Here is a 12,770-nt window from a genome sequence, read left to right as displayed (position 1 = left end):
AGGTGTGCAATAATCTGTCTCATCACAACATGAATTTAATCCCAAGATTAAAATGTTACCACTTTGGAATGTATTGCTGATTTTCAGATAAAAGAGTAGTCTAGCTTTTTAGGACATTGTGATGGGTTCCTTCCAGGGTGCTGGCTGGAACTGTGGTACCATTGAGCTCCCCGATCCACCAGCCTAGGCTCCCACTCACCCTGTAATGCTTTGACAAGCTGCAGATACGCTCCAGATCTCACACTTTCACCAACACACAGGTAGGGACACACCCAGCTGTAGTAACATGCAGACAGGCTTTCTGACCAGCCCCTGCATGGGAAGGCTATACAGCTAGGTGACTTACTAGCTTCTCAGGCGCACACCCCCTCTGGAGAGTTAACCCAAATTTATACCGTCTTGAGCTGCACCGGGAACTGTACAGCATAAGTTCATAAAATTCTTGCCCTCCCGCACTGTGGAGAGGAATATACACAGCTTTGTGCCCCAAGTTACACACTGGTTTTAGACAAAACAAAAACAAGTTTATTAACTACAAAAGATAGATTTTAAGTGATTATAAGGATAGCAAACCGATCAAAGCAGATTACCTTGCAAATAAATAAAAATGTAATCTGAGTTTAATATACTAAAGAGATTGGATATGAGTAGCAAATTCTCACCCTAAATGATGATTTAAGCAGGTTGCAGAGATTCTTAAGCTGCAAGCAAGTGCAGTTTGCCCTTTAAAACTCCAGGTATTCCTTTCATAGGCTAGAAATCCCTCTAGCCTGGGTTCAGCCCTTCTTTCCCAGTCCAGTCTTTGTTCCTCAAGTGTTTGCAGGAGCCTCTTTGGGCGGGGAGTCAGTGAAGAACCACGATGATGTCAGTCCCTGCCTTAAATAGCTTTTGCACATGGCGGGACCCCTTTGTCTCTAAACTTGGTTCCCATGGCTGGTCAGTGGAAAAACTTTGGTATTCCAAGATGGAGTCCAGTATCAGGTGACTTGGTCACATGCCACTGTAGGGTCACAGCAACCATGACTAAGAGGTTGTTTGTTGCATCCTCAGGAAGGCTCCCCCGTGGGAGATTAACTTCTTCTAAGACCTATTGTTCTCCCTAATGGCCCTTCCCAACCAGCCATCTAGACTGATTGCATCCTGCCTAGTGGGCATTCCCCAGGTGTAAACACATTTGTAATGGATGCATAGACAATATTCCTAACTTCAGATACCAAAATGATACATGAATGCAAAAAGGATAATCATATTTAGTGAATCATAACCTTTTCAATGATATCTTACATGACCTATCCTGCCTAAAATACATCATAGTTATGCCATAATCATATGATAATATTACTATGAAGAATATGGGGCGTAATGCCACAGACATCACTTTTTTTTTTAATACCAAGACCAAAGAGGATCCTAAGGAGTTTAAAAGTACAAGTTCTATTAAGGTTTTGTCATATTTCAGAATGTTAATTTTGCAAAACAACAACAAAGAGTTGACAGTTTTTCTCTTTTAAATTACTCCATGGAGGCAGCCATGTTCCCAGAAGTTAGGACAGTTTAGACCAGAGAGAAATTCATTCTGTATATAAATCATTGGGGAAAACAGACTGCCTGAATACCTGCTATGTACATGGGAATACCAGTGCAGATCTTGTGGGGCCTTCGTTTTTATTTTAAAACGAAAGCCTCCAGCTGTCTTGTCTTGATCTCTGGGAAAAAGTATTTCCACTCTGCATTTTGCTTCTGGCATTTCCAACTAAAGGGGACCAAGTCTACTACTGCCCCAAATGTTCCAGCTCTCTCTACCATGTTGAGCAGCTGTTGTCTCCTTTATGACATTCACGTGGCAATGTAGAGCCATGCTGCAGCACTGCCAGAGTGGCAACTGGTGATCTTTAATATTGTGTGGCTGTATGACTAATTGCTGCTTGCTTATTGAATTTTATGAAACCTCTGTTTTAGCTGACTTGCAGTGGTTCATAGTCAAGCTGGAAGGGCATATTGAGAGGGGTCCCGCAGGTATTGGTCATGGGTCCGGTTCTGGTCAATGTCTTCATCAATGATTTAGATTATGCCATAGAGATACACTTATAAAGTTTTCAAAAAGAAAAGGAGTACTTGTGGCACCTTAGAGACTAACAAATTTATTAGAGCATAAGCTTTCGTGAGCTACAGCTCACTTCATCGGATGCATTACTTATAAAGTTTGTGGACGATACTAAGCTGGGAGGGGTTGCAAGTGCTTTGGAGGATAGGATTAGAATTCAAAATGATCTGGACAAACTGGAGAAATGGTCTGAAGTAAATAGGTTGAAATTTAGTTGGAACAGTCATTTGTGCACATACCACATGGAAAATGATTGCCTAGGACAGAGTACTGCAGAAAGGGATCTGGGGGTGATAATGGATTGCAAGCTAAGTATGAGTCAGCAGTGGAAAACTTTTAGGGGGGGCGGAACCATAATTCTGGGATGTATTAGCAGGAGTGTTGTAAGCAAGATACTTGAAGTAATTTTTCTGCTGTGATCCATGCCAATAATGCCTCACCTGGAGTATTATGTCCAATTTTGGGCATCACCTTTCAAGAAAGATGTGGACAAATTGCAGAAGAGAGAACAAAAATGATTAAAGATCTAGAAAACATGACCTATGAGGAAAGATTGAAAAAAAGGGTTTGTTTAGTTTGGAGAAAAGAAGATTGAGTGGGACCGTAAATTTTCAAGCACATGCAAGGTTGTTACAAGGAGAAGGGGAAAATATTGTTCTCATTGTCCTGTCCTCAGAGGTTAAGAAGTAATAGGCTTAAATGGCAGCAAGAGAATTTTAGATTGGAACATGAGGGGAAAAAAAAAACCTTCCTAACTGTCAGGGTAGTTAAGCACTGGAACAAATTGCCTATGGAGGTTGTGGAATCTCCATAATTGGAGTTTAAGAACAGATTAGACAAACACCTATCAGGTATGGTCTAGCTATTACATAATCCTGTCATGAGTGGAGAAGACTGGACTAGATGACCTCTTGAGGTCCCGCCTACACACCTACGATTCTGAAAGTTTAGGTTTCTAGACAGAACCAGCAACTGTTTTATAACTGACGTACCTGTTACTTGTAAAATCCTCCCTAAAGAAACTGGGATTCTGGACCTAAATGTTGTGTTGTGGAAAACCCAGTGCTGGAGGTCTTTAAGAACATAATAGTCAAACACCTATCAGGGATGGTCTATACTTAATCTTGCCTCAGCACAAAGGGGTGGGCTTGATGACCTTTAGAGTTCCCTTCCACGTTTATATTTTTATGATTACACAGTACCTGTTCTGGGATTATACAATAAAAGCTTCCTCATGATGCAAAGTGATTAACTTAATGGATATATGGGAATCTGCCATTTAAAATTCTGGCTTTTGTAGGAGTGACAGCATTGCATTGTGTTCATAATGTATGGCCGAGTCACTTACGAAACAATCCAGTTGAAAGGAAGTGTTTTGCTTCCCTAAACATATGTTTATGTTTTTGGACCTATGTTTGTTATTCCTAACTTGTAAAATTCTAGCAAAGCCTGGGAGTAATAATGTATTATACAACATATTTTCATCATGTTCTATTCAAAAAGATGCATTTAGGGAGAACAAATGCATTTGTTTCTCTTTCCTGGTTTGTTTTGAAATAGAGACTATGTAGTGTGTATTACTATTTAATGCTATTATTTAACAATGCCTCCAACTGCCTCCCAAAACAAACAACGTACCAAGCTTACAGCTTTTATCAAATGTCACATCAAGGGTGAGGGGAGGGGTACCAATTCACTTTCCTCATTCAAATCCATCCTTAAGACTCTCATTTTCTGTGACTCCCACAACAGGATTTTATCATCCCTAATATTAGCTACTTAGAAAAATACTTGTGATTGATTGTGTCTCCATCTTGATTGTTCAATCTTCACATCAGTTATCCTGGCTGTTTTGCCCTGTCTAATATCAGATTGTTAACTGTTTGGGGTAGGGATTGGATTTTTTCCCCACCTGTTGCCAAGTGCCTAGCACATCTCTAAGGCCACATCTACACTACCTGCGAGATTGGTGGGTAGTGATCGACCTATCAGGAATCGATTTATCGCGTCTAGTGTAGATGTGATAAATCGATCCCCGATTGCTCTGCTGTCGACTCCGGAACTCCACCATGGTGAGAGGCAGAAGTGGAGTCGACGGGGGAGCGGCGGCCATCGATCCCGCGTTATGAGGACGTGAAGTAAGTGATTCTAAGTCAATCTAAGATGCGTTGACTTCAGCTACGCTTTTCTTGTAGCTGAAGTTGCGTATCTTAGATCGATGCCCCCTCCCCTCCCCCCACCCCTCAGTGTAGACCAGGCCATTGTGATGCAAAATAATGCACCTTGATTAATCCAGCTTGGACGCAGATAGGTTTTTTTTCTCATCATAAAAATACTTCTTTCTGGGGCCATATTATTTATTGTATTTCAGACAGAATGTCGTAATTTAAAGTGTCACTGATGTGAATAGAAAGGAACATAAAGGCCATGCTGGGTCAGACCAAAGGTCTGTCTAGTCCAGTGTCCTGTCTTCTGACAGTAGCCAATGCCAGATACCCCACAAGGAGTGAACAGAGCAGGTAATCATCAAGTGATCCATCCCCTTTCGCCCATTCCCAGTTTCTGACAAACAGAGGCGAGGGACACCATCCCTGCCCATCCTGGCAAATAGCCATTGATGGACCTATCCTCCATGAGTTTATCTAGTTCTTTTTTGAACCCTGTTATAGTCTTGGTGTGACATTCCCGTGGTGTTATCTGGATCGGTGATCTGCTAGGTCACTCCAATCCTCGACTCTGGGAGCCAGCCTTACCCTGCTCTGCTGTGAGAACCCCCACTCCTGGGCTGTTCACACACAGCCTCTGGCATGTAAACTGCTTGGATTCTGCAACTGAATGGCACTAGCCAATATCTCCGGTCCCAGACACAACCCCTCCATCTTGCAGTGTCCAGTTATGCCCGCTGGACATTGCAAGCTTATATGAGTTCATCAGTTTAACAAAGAAATTGATATGTACCAGGCTTGTTATCCCAAGGGGAGTCTCTTGACACACTTCAAACCAAATTTACTGCTTAAAGTAGAATAAACAAATCAATTTATTAACTACAAAGATAGATTTGAAGTGATTATAAGTCAAAGTACAAGTCACATTTGGTCAAATGAAATAAAAGCAAAACACTTTCTAAGATGATCTTTTAATGCCCTTACAAACTTGGATGCTTCTTGCCACAGGCTGGCTCATTGCTCTTCATGCTCTTCCCTTTGATCAGCGCTTCAGTTGCTTGTTGGTGATGTCTGTAGATGGAGGTGGAAGAGAGAGGAAGAGCCTGGCAAACGTCTCTCCCTTTTATCATGTTCTTTCTTCCCTCTGGGCCTTGCCCCTTCCCCTTCAGAGTGAGTTGAGCATTACCTCATTGCAGTCCCCAACTGAGCAAGGTGGGTGACTCACTCGAAAATCCAACAGATCTTTTTTGCTACCTAGGCCAGTGTCCTTTGTTCTGTGAGGCTGGGCTGGGTTTGTCCCATACATGCCCTGATGAAGTCTGAACTGTCCCTCTGCTCTTGGACAGTTTTTGCCTGGGCCGGTTTAAAGCCATGAGGGCACATTTTCAGCCTCATAACTATATACATGAAATTATAACCTATAATGGGGAGGGAAAACTATGGCCTGTGGGCCAGATCTGGCCCATCAGGGCTTTCAGTCTGGCCTGCAGGGTTGCCAGCCCCATGGCGCAGCGAGGCTAAGGCAGGCTTCCTGCCTGCCCTGGCCCCGTGCCGCTCCTGGAAGCAGCCGGCACCACATCCCTGCAGCCCCTGTGGGAGGGGGGACAGAGGGCTCCATGCGCTGCCCTCACCTGCAGGCACCGCCCCCCGCAGCTCCCATTGGCCGGGAATGGGGAACCATGGCCAATGGGAGCTTTGGGGGTGGTATCCATAGGTGAAGGCAGCGCTTGGCAGAGCTGCCTGCGCCACCCCACCCCCAAGAGCCATGGCCGGACATGCTGGCTGCTTCCGGGAGTGGCGCAGGACTAAGGCAGGCAGGGAGCCTGCCATACCCTGCTGCACGCTGCTGCCACCCCAGAGCTGCTCGAGGTAAGTGGGGCCAGGCTGGAACCCACACCCTGAACCCCTCCCGCACCTCAACCCCATGCCCTGAGCCCATTCCTGCACTCCACATCCTTCCTGCACCCCAGCCCCCTTCCCTGAGTCCCCTGCTGCACCCCTCCTGCACCACAATCCCCAGCCCTAAATTCATGGCCCTGCATACAATTTCCCCACCCAGATGTGGCCCTTGGGCCAAAAAGTTTGCCCACTCCTGACCTACAACGTTATTATAACAACTCTCAGTGCATCATGAGTCTTCCAAAGACACCTGACATGACAAACATTGCATTGGATACCACACAATCATTTGATAAGGATGAACATGGGGGTATAGAGTGTTCTCCCGAGGTACAGAATGTCACACTTGGCTTTTATAACATTTTCTGGCAAGGAGTTCCACAGGTTGACTGTGCGTTGTGTGAAGAAATACTTCTTTTTGTTTGTTTTAAACCTGCTGCCTATTAATTTCATTTGGTGACTCCTAGTTTCTGTGTTATGAGAAGGAGTAAATAACACTTCCTTATTCCCTTTCTCCACACCAGTTATGATTTTGTAGACCTCTATCATATCCCACCTTAGTCGTGTATTTTCCAAGCTGAAAAGTCCCAGTTTTATTAATCTCTCCTCATATGGCAGCCATCCCATACCCCTAATAATTTTGTTGCCCTTTTCTGAACCTTTTCCAAGTCCAGTATATCGTTTTTGAGATGGGGCAACCACATCTGCACACAATATTCAAGATGTGGATGTACCATGGATTTATATAGAGGCAATATGATATTTTCTGTCTTATCTATCCCTTTCTTAATGATGCCCAACATTCTGTTTGCTTTTTTGACTGCTGCTGCACAGAGTAGATGTTTTCAGAGAACTGTCCACAATGGCTCCAAGATCTTTCTTGAGTGGTAACAGCTAATTTAGACCCTATCATTTTATATGTATAGTTGGGATTATGTTTTCCAATGTGTATTACTTAGCATTTATCAACATTGGATTTCATCTGCCATTTTGTTACCTAGTCATCCAGTTTTGAGAGATCCTTTTGGAGGTCTTCACAGTCTGCCTGGGACTTAACTATTTTGAGTAGTTTTGTATCATCTGCAAATTTTTGCCACCTCACTGTTGACCCCTTTTTCCAGATCATTTAGGAATATGTTGAATAGGACTGGACCCAGGACAGACCCCTGGGGGACACAACTATTTGCCTGTCTCCATTCTGAAAACCATTTAGTCCTACCCTTTGTTTCCTATCTTTTAACCATTTACCAATCCATGAGAGGACCTTCCCTCTTATCCCGTGACAGCTTACTTTGCTTAAGAGCCTTTAGTAAGGGGCCTTGTCAAAGGCTTTCTGAAAATCTAAGTACACTATATCCACTGGATCCCCCTTGTCCATGTGCTTGTTGACCCCCTCAGAGAATTCTAGTAGATTGGTGAGGCATGACTTCCATTTACAAAAAACATGTTGGCTCTTCCCCCAACAAATTGTGTTCATCCATGTGTCTGACAGTTTTGTTCTTTACTATACTTTCAACCAGTTTGCCTGGTACTAAAGTCAGGCTTACTGGCCTGTAATTGCCGGGATCAACTCTGGAGCCCTTTGTAAAAATTGGTGTCACATTAGCTGTCCTCCAGTCATCTGGTACAGAACTGATTTAAATGATAGGTTATAGACCACAGTTAGTAGTTCTGCAACTTCACATTTGAGTTCCTTCAGAACTCTTGGGTGAATGCCGTCTGGTCCTGGTGACTTATTACTGCTTTTTTTAATCAATTTGTTCCAAAACCTCCTCCACTGACAACTCAATCTGGGACAGTTCCCAGATTTGTCCCCTAAAAAGAATGGCTCAGGTTTGGGAATCTCCCTCGCATCCTCAGCTGTGAAGACTGATGCAAAGAATTCATTTAGTTTCTCCGCAATGACCTTATCATCCTTGAGTGCTTCTTTAGCATCTCGATCATCCATTAATTCCACAGGTTGTTTAGCAGGCTTCCTGCTTCTGATATAGTTAAAATTTTTTTTGCTATTACTTTTTGAGTCTTTGGCTAGCTGTTCTTCAAATTCTTTTTTGGCCTTCCTAATTATATTTTTACACTTCACTTGCCAGAGTTTATGCTCCTTTCTATTTTCCTTGCTAGGATTTAACTTCCACTTTTTAAAGGATGCCTTTTTGCCTCTCACTGCTTCTTTTACTTGGTTGTTTTGGTTCTCTTACTATGTTTTTTAATTTGGGGTATACATTTAATTTGAGCCTCTATTATGCTGCTTTTAAAAAGTTTCCATGCAGCTTGCAGGGATTTCACGTTTTGTGCTGTACCTTTTAATTTCTGTTTAACTAACTTCCTCATAGAATCAGAATCTTAGGGTTGGAAGGGACCTCAGGAGGTCATCTAGTCCAACCCCCTGCTCAAAGCAGGACCAATCCCCAACTAAATCATCCCAGCCAGGGCTTTGTCAAGCCTGACCTTAAAAACCTCAAAGGAAGGAGATTCCACCACCTTCCTAGGTAACCCATTCCAGTGTTTCACCACTCTCCTAATGAAAAAGTTTTTTTCCTAATATCCAACCTAAACCTCCCCCACTGCAACTTGAAACCATTACTCCTTGTTCTGTCATCTGCTACCACTGAGAACAGTCTAGATCCATCTTCTTTGGAACCCCCTTTCAGGTAGTTGAAAGCAGCTATCAAATCCCCCCTCATTCTTCTCTTCCGCAGACTAAACAATCCCAGTTCCCTCAGCCTCTCCTCATAAGTCATGTGTTCCAGTCCCCTAATCATTTTTGTTGCCCTCCGCTGGACGTTTTCCAATTTTTCCACATCCTTCTTTTAGTGTGGGGGCCAAAACTGGACACAGTACTCCAGATGAGGTCTCACCAATGTTGACTAGAGGGAAATGATCACATCCCTCGATCTGCTGGCAATGCCCCTACTTATACATCCCAAAATGCCATTGGCCTTCTTGGCAGCAACGGCACACAGTTGACTCATATCCGGCTTCTCGTCCACTGTAACCCATAGGTCCTTTTCTGCAGAACTGCTGCCAAGCCATTTGGTCCCTAATCTGTAGCAGTGCATGGGATTCTTCCGTCCTAAGTGCAGGACTCTGCACTTGTCCTTGTTGAACCTCATCAGATTTCTTTTGGCTCAATCTTCTAATTTGTCTAGGTCCCTCTGTATCCTATCCCTACCCTGCAGCGTATCTACTTCTCCTCCCAGTTTAGTGTCATCTGCAAACTTGCTGAGGGTGCAATCCACACAATCCTCCAGATCATTAATGAAGATATTGAACAATACTGGCCCCAGGACCGACCCTTTGGGCACTCCACTTGATACCGGCTGCCAACTAGACATGGAGCCATTGATCACTACCCGTTGAGCCCAACAATCTAGCCAACTTTCTATCCACCCTATAGTCCATTCATCCAGCCCATACTTTCTTAAATTGCTGGCAAGAATACTGTGGGAGACTGAGTTAAAAGCTTTGCTAAAGTCAAGGAACAACGCGTCCATTGCTTTCCCCTCATCCACAGAGCCAGTTATCTCATCACAGAAGGCAATTAGATTAGTCAGGCATGACTTGCCCTTGGTGAATCCATGCTGACTGTTCCTGATCACTTTCCTCTCCTGTAAGTGCTTCAGAAGTGATTCCTTGAGGACCTGCTCCATGATTTTTCCAGAGACTGAGGTGAGTCTGACTGGCCTGTAGTTTCCAGGATCCTCCTTCTTCCCTTTTTTAATGATGGGCACTACATTAGCCTTTTTCCAGTCGTCCGGGACTTCCCCCAATCGCCATAAGTTTTCAAAGATAATGGCCAATGGCTCTGGAATCACATCCGCCAATTCCTTTAGCACTCTCGGATGCAGCACATCTGGCCCCATGGACTTGTGCTTGTCCAGCTTTTCTAAATAATCCCGAAGCACTTCTTTCTCCATAGAGGGCTGGTCACCTCCTCCCCATGCTGTGCTTCCCAGTGCAGTAGCCTGGGAGCTGACCTTGTTCATTTTTATGTAGGTCCCCTTTCTGAAATTAAATGCCACAGTGTTGGGCTGCTGTGGTGTTTTCCCCACCATAGGGATGTTAAATTTAATTATGTTATGGTCACTATTACCAAGCGGTCCAGCTATATTCACCTCTTGGACCAAATCCTATGTTCCACTTGGGACTAAACCAAGAATTGCCTCTCCTCTTATGGATGGGGTAGAGGTGGGGGGGGGTCAGGGGTTGGGGAACAGTGGGGTTTGGATAGGCATGGGTGTCCCGGGGACCTGTCGGGGGCGGGGGTGTGGTAGGGGTTGGGGCAGTCAGGGGATGGAGCGGGGGGGGGAGGGTTTGGGTAGGGGGCAGGTCCCGGGTGGAAGTTAGATACGGGGGGTCCTGGGAGGGGTTGGTCAGGGGACAAGGAGCAGGGGGTTTGGATGGGTTGGGGGTTCTGGTGAGGGTGGTCAGGGAACAGGAAATGGGGGGGTTGGATAGGCGTGGGAGTCCCCGGGGGCCTGGCGGGGGGTGGTGGATAGGGGTCGTGACAGTCAGGAGACAGGGAGTTGGTGGGGGTGGGGTCCCAGGGGGGTGATTGGGGCAGGGGGTCCCGGGAGGGGGCAGTCAGAGGACAAGGACTGGGGGGGGTTGGATGGGGTTGGGGTCCCGGTCAGGGGGCAGGAAGTGGGAGGGAGCCAGGCTGTTTGAGGAGGCACAACCTTCCCTACCCGGCCCTCCATACCGTTTTGCAACCCCGATGTGGTCCTCGGGCCAAAAAGTTTGCCTACCCCTGCCTTACACCATCCTCTCAGCCACACATTGAGACCCTGAAGTTCTGCCTGCCTGTCTGGCCCTGCACGTGGAACTGGAAGCATTTCAGAGAATGCTACCATAGAGGTCTTGGACTTCAGTCTCTTACCTACCAGCCTAAATTTGGCCTCCAGGACCTCTCTCCTATCCTTCCCTATGTCGTTGGTACCTACATGTACCACGACCAACGGCTCCTCCCCAGCATTATACATAAGTCTATCTAGATGTCTTGAGAGATCCGCAACCTTCGCACGAGGCAGGCAAGTCACCATGCGGTTTTCCTGGTCATCGCAAATCCAGCTATCTGTGTTTCTAATGATCAACTTGCCCGTTACTAATACCTGTCTCTTCCTGATAACTGGAGTTTCCTCCCCCGGAGAGGTATCCGCAGTGCGAGAGGATACCACAACATCATTTGAAAGGAGGGTTCCAACTATGGGATTGTTTCCCTCTGCTCCAATTCGATGTTCTTTCCCTGAGACTCTCATCCTCCTCAGCAGCACAGAGGCTGTCAGACTGGGTGTGGGACCGTTCTACTGTGTCCCAGAAAGTCTCATCTATGTACCTCTCTGTCTCCCTTAGCTCCTCCAGTTCAGCCACTCTGGTCTCCAAATGCTGTCTACGGTCTCTGAGGGCCAGGAGCTCCTTGCACTGAATGCGCACACATGCCACCTGCCCATAGGGCAGCTAATCAGACATGCTGCATTGGGTGCAATAAATAGGATAGCCCCCACTCTGTTGCTGGACTTTTGCCTGCATTCTCTTTTGACTCGTTCCTTTGTTGTTTTGTTTTGTTTTTATCAGGGGGTGTTTTTGGCTTCAAGTTTAAAGAATGTTACGTGTATCTAGCCCCCCTCACGCTCCTGTAAACTCTCTCGTCGCAAAACTCCCATTAGCCGCTCCTGTTATATATAACGTGATATATTTAAGTCAAGCAGCAACCACAACACAAACACACACTACAGGCAACAAACTTACCCCAAGGGTCACGTAATCGCTCCTCCTTCACCTGAAGAACTCCCTCGCAAAACTCCCGTTAGCCGCTCCTGTTTGCTAGCTCATGAAAACTGCTCATGTATTGGGACAGTGCTTTATGCTCTTATTTGGTTCTCTGCAGAACAAACATGTCCATTGCTTGCAGATCGATGTGGAGGGGAGTACTGTGAAGGGAGTGAGAGGGTATGTCTGTGCGGTGGCTTGTCAGCTGACTTGGGCTTGTAGGGATCGGGCTGCTGGGCTGTAAAATTGCAGTGGAGGTGTTTGGGCTCAGGCTGGTACCTGCGCTCTCAAACCCCATGAGGGTATTTTATTGCAGTCTAGACACTCTGAGTGTGATCTTACTGTGATTTCCACAGGTTTTTTTCCTTAAATAATTAAAACCCAATTTTATTCCGACACTGCCTTACGTGGCATGGATATCTATGCTTTTAATCAGACAGCCAAGGCTGTTTCAAAGGAGCGGGGAGTTTGTCAAAGCTTGTAACCAAGATTGTCTTTCACTTCCCTAAGACCTTCACTGTGTTGCCATTTAAATTTTAACTGTTTATTTTGATTTTATATAAAAATAGCCCTGTATTATGTTCTGCTTACTGAGTGACTTGTTTCTAACAGAGGCTAACATAAATAGCATTGGCTACTTTCCTACAGTTTTTCCTCTGGGTATCTGAGTATTTTTCAGCCTGTTGTTTTCCAGGCAGTTTGTCTAAGCTGTGACACAGGACAATAGCAGAGTTCCTCTCCAAGATTTCCCTTTTGCGTGTTTCTAATGACAAATGGGTGCTAGAAGAAGGGTGATTTATTTAAACAATGACCGCGTATTCAGAACAAGTATC

General features: G+C 45.3%; 1 protein-coding gene across 2 annotated transcripts in view; it reads left to right on the top strand.

Moving 5' to 3' along the window:
* LOC119849153 (prolylcarboxypeptidase) overlaps nt 1-12,770 on the top strand; it is a 59,170-nt gene that overhangs the window by 10,748 nt on the left and 35,652 nt on the right. The window lies entirely within an intron of this gene.

This window comes from Dermochelys coriacea, chromosome 1 (assembly GCF_009764565.3).
Source record: "Dermochelys coriacea isolate rDerCor1 chromosome 1, rDerCor1.pri.v4, whole genome shotgun sequence".
Taxonomy (NCBI): Eukaryota; Metazoa; Chordata; order Testudines; family Dermochelyidae; genus Dermochelys; species Dermochelys coriacea.
The sequence above is the reverse complement of the archived record's forward strand: the minus strand, read 5'-3'. Positions and strand labels throughout refer to the sequence as shown.